This window comes from Ostrea edulis, chromosome 10, assembly GCF_947568905.1.
Source record: "Ostrea edulis chromosome 10, xbOstEdul1.1, whole genome shotgun sequence".
NCBI classification, from domain to species: domain Eukaryota; kingdom Metazoa; phylum Mollusca; class Bivalvia; order Ostreida; family Ostreidae; genus Ostrea; species Ostrea edulis.
Genome location: NC_079173.1, coordinates 21,424,552 through 21,429,456, shown reverse-complemented (window position 1 = coordinate 21,429,456; position 4,905 = coordinate 21,424,552).

Genomic DNA, 4,905 nt, shown 5'->3' with positions numbered 1-4,905 from the left:
TTGAATATGTTTGTTTTTATCAAAATCTTTATGCGTTTTCAATTCCCTTGCAAAGGCTCGGAAATATCACGCAAACCATTCAGACTATGGGATATTGCATATCTCACTGGGACCAGAGGATATATCACAACTAGGGGATATTTCACAACTAACTGAGATTAGAGGATATCTCATAACTCACGGGGACTAGGGGATATCTCAATACTCACTGGGACTAGGGGATATCTCACAACTCACGGGGACTTGGGGATGAAAAAGATAACAAACTGTGATCAATCTCATAAATCCCATAAAAAGTATGGGGCAAACACAAAACCCCATGCCACACCAAAGACATAATGTGTGAGAATCTGCTGGGTTTTGTTATTTTTCTGCAGTGTAAAACCGTACTACTTGTATATTGGAATGAAATATGAAATATGGAATGACATATAAAAGTATGCAAGGTGAAGATAACGAACAGTGATCAATCTCATAACTCCTACAAGCAATACAAAATAGATAGTTGGGCAAACACGGACCCCTGGACACACCAGAGGTGGGATCATGTGCCTAGGAGGAGTAAGCATCCCCTGTTTACCGGTCACACCCGCCGTGAGCCCCATATTCTGATCAGGTAAACGTAGTTATCCGCAGTCAAAATCAGTGTGCCAAGAACGGCTTAACAATCGGTATGAAACACATCAGACAGCATTTGACCCAATGTTATACACACAGATTTCAATGGCATATAATGAAGTTAAAAATGCAATGTTTCGGAAAACAAATTCTGCAAGGTTTGTTGAAAAAATCTGGTAATAACGGTAAAGTGAGCCATGTTCCGTTGTTTAGTTCTTCGTGTCTCCTTTTGTCCGGCGATACCCACGCTAACTCTGGACCGACGCAACAGACCGTAACATGTATCGACTGTTTCAAAACAACTAAATGTTTTGCTAAACTGTCTGAATCTCCAATGAATTATGACCTCAGCAAGTCTGCAATGCAATACTGAAAGGTACTCGTATTTCTTTTGGACACTTATATATATGTGGTTTATTTAGTAAGTTAGACCAAATCAAAATTGTATTATATAAAGGTTCATTTGATGTGTTTTCAGAGGCAGAAAGTAAAAAAGAGAGTGATATACCTGATTTGGATTTATCAATTTATGTATACAGGCTAGTAAGACGGAACCCGGATATGCATACTATTGCTGTCTGACGTGTTTCATGCCGATTGTTATGCCGTTCTTGACTACGGATAACTCCGTTTACCTGATCAAGATATAGGGCTCACGGCGGGTGTGACCGGTTGACAGGGGATGCTTACTCCTCCTAGGCACTTTATCCCACCTCTGGTATAGCCAGGGATCCGTGTTTGCCCAACTTTCTAATTAGTATTGCTTATAGGAATTATGAGATTGATCACCGTTTGTTATCTTCACCCTTCATGATGCTGTGTACATCAAAAATATATTTCAGCTTATCAGTATGCTACGCCATTAAACATTTAAGTTTTAAATTTTGACATCGAAATATTTAAAAATTCGTATCTAGTAATCAGTCATCCAAAAATTACTTTGTTAAACACCACTCTGATTCCATACATAAGTACTCTGAAGTTGAAATAAGAAATATACTGGAGTTCCTCATTGACAATATCTTCGTGGTCTTTGATGATCAGGTCTTCTAACAGTTTGTTGGAATCCCCATGGGCATGAATTGTGCTCCTTTGTTTGCTGACCTGTTTTTATATTCCTATGAAGTAGAATTTATTCAAAAACTTCTACGTGAGAAGAAAATATCTCTTACTGTGGACTTCAGCTCAACAAGATATATTGACAACGTTTTATTCATTAACAATACATGTAATCATTTTAATTCATATGTCTATTCCATATCCCTGTGAACTCAAAATAAAAAAAAAAAATCACCATACAGTCCTCCACATTTGCTTCATACTTAGATATGTGTATTGATTAGAGCTAGTTAAAGATTTGATAATAGAAATTTGACTTTTCTCACAAATGTTATTTCTTGAAAGAACAAGGTGGGAAAAGGGGAACCATATGGTCACTATTTTTTATTTGAATTTCAAAATAAACTTGAAACTATGAAACCCAGAAAAACTTTATTTCATGGTGGAAATACACAAACATGATCATCAAGAACTTTAGTTTGTAAACCCACAGGATTGTCAAAGAGTTTTAGCCAATCTAGGTTTTTACGATGAAATGGCATGCCATTTTTTGACATATTACAAAAATGTTACTTTGGAAAACATGGAGCATACATTTGCCTATGTATCATTTCCATATCAAAGTTGCCGCTAATACAGGTGCATAAAATATGTAAGCTCGAGAGGTAGGCAAGTTCGTGCTTTATATTTTCTAAAACAATGCAAAATGTATTTTTATTTTGGGCCAAAATAAGGAAATTCGAAACTTTCGTTAAATTTCTAGCCTTTCTATTATATAATGATAAGAGGATGTCATATGTTAAAGGGACATGGGCATGGTTTGAGCTGAAAATTTTCAAATTTTATTATTTCTTTTAAATAGAAAATCAAAATTTCAAATTCTTTTGCTGAAATCGTGTCTATGCCCTTTTAAAACTGACACTTATAGTATGCAGTACTTGAGATAAACATGATTTGGTTATTGAATATTCTAGCACGGTTATTGCAAAGTTCAAATGAATGCTGTGGCCATTATTCAACGATATACCTTCTTACGTATTAATTGATTATGAAAAAATTGATACGCATTTCGCTTGCACTTCGTATTTTGCTAAATAATTCCGTTTCATAATCATAACAATAAAAATCATTCAATATATGTTGTAAAGCAAATTCATAAATGACTGGGAAACATTTGTCATTCAGTATATACTAAATCTACTTCAGTTCAGAAATATACAGCCAATCGTTTGCTGCGAATTAGGTTATAAACAAAATGTTTATTTTTGCAGAATTGTTCATGAATTTATATTGTCTACAAGTAGATTCCTTTAATTAATTTCATTCTCATATCACAAAACCAACCTGTTTAAATGTTTCTTTGTTTTAAAGTAGTTCAAGACATTCATACCCAAATCACTCTTGTCATTCATACATTAAGTTGTAAATCCTTATAGAATTTGAAACATATCACTAATCTATACCATATTGCTGTTACCAAACAGTTTCATTGTTATTATTCATCTGTAATTATACAAAACATGTAAAATTAAACATTTCTCTATCTGTATGACCTTCACTTTGTTCCTGTATGGAGAAGGTCTGTTGTCTATATATTTATGTTTTATATATAATAAAATACATGTATTGTTTAAATTTGACCAAAAATATAGGTCACAGTGACGTCATAGCAGTTTCCGAAACGGGCTTGGCCTACATGGATTTGCTGTCGAAAAGGGTGAGATTGTATGGGTGCATGCTAAATATATTTTGAAAAGTATTTAGTTTGATGTTGACGGATTACATGTGTATATCAATTATTGACAGACTATATCGATTATTGCCGGATTATATCAACTGCTTTGAATACACAGTCCAAGAAAACTGCACATGCGTGGAGGAGGGTAATAAACTGTCTTTGCATCAAAATGTTTGCCTGTGTATCGATCTCGGAATGCAGACGATTGATTGTTATTGAATGACAAATATTTTTCAGGCATTTAGAAATTTGTTTTGCATCATACATTTATTAATTTTAATGATTTTCTAAATTTAATTATCAGTTATCGACTTTATTGTTGTATTAGCAAACTACGAAGTGCAAGCGAGGTGTGTATCAATTTTCTCATAATCAGTAAAATTACGTATGAAGGTATGTCGCAGAATAAGGACCGCGGCATTCCTTTGATCTTTGTAATACCCGTGGTAGAATAGCAAGTGTATAGGTGTGAATATTATCAAGGACATGCGTGTGTGATGTCAAGTGTAGACGTGAATGAAAATAAGCACGCGTTCTAAACAAAACGAAAAATACATTGGAAGATTCGAAGAGTTTGCTCGATATTCGACAAGAGTGGGAGATTTTATTGCAAACTTAAACGCTAACATGTCCTATACTGAGTGTGTAAAACAACTGGGAATCGTAAAATTTCAATACATAACTACGGATGTTTTTATCTTGATAGCGTTTAGTCTTGTATTGGGAATTGGTAATGTCCGTTTGTCAAGATGGCTGGTGTATTTACGCACATTTACAATCCCCTGGGTGAATCGTTGGATTAGATCCAATTGTAGAGAGGACTAGTCTGATGTGCTTTATTGACATGCTATTGTGTTCTCACTATATATTCCAGGTTCAAGCTGGTGGAAGTGTCAAATATTACAGCAATGTATTCAAACTTTAGAACCTACACTAGTTAATGAACTCTTAATATTGAATTTCCAAGCAAAGATTTAATAACTTAGCCTCGATATTTCGCTTTCTACACTGCAACTCTATTAGATCAAATATATCGGCTATCAAACTACCTCCATTGGATCATGGGGGGGGGGGGGGGGGGGGGGGGGGTAACGAACACTGATCAATCTCATAAATGTGACGTGTTTTCTTTATTTTTTTTCTTCTTTTAGCTATTGTAGTCCGAATCTTCTCCGTCATTGTCGACTAAGCCTCGCCTCAACTACAAATGGAAAGTTTTGCAATTGTCAAGACACGAGCTTTAATATGTATACATATTACACAAGTAGCTATGTAGTAAATTACACGAACAAGATGGCAAATCATACCATCGGATGTTTACATATACATGTATTCCTAATTTCCTATGCAAAATTGAATCCCTATTGAGACCAGAACCCTGCTTTCATAGATAAACCTGAATAAATAATATACGAGATAGTCTGTGTATATTAATCTGACAAATTGTATCCTTGTAAATCTTGAAAATTACGGTGCAAATTTACCCCCCC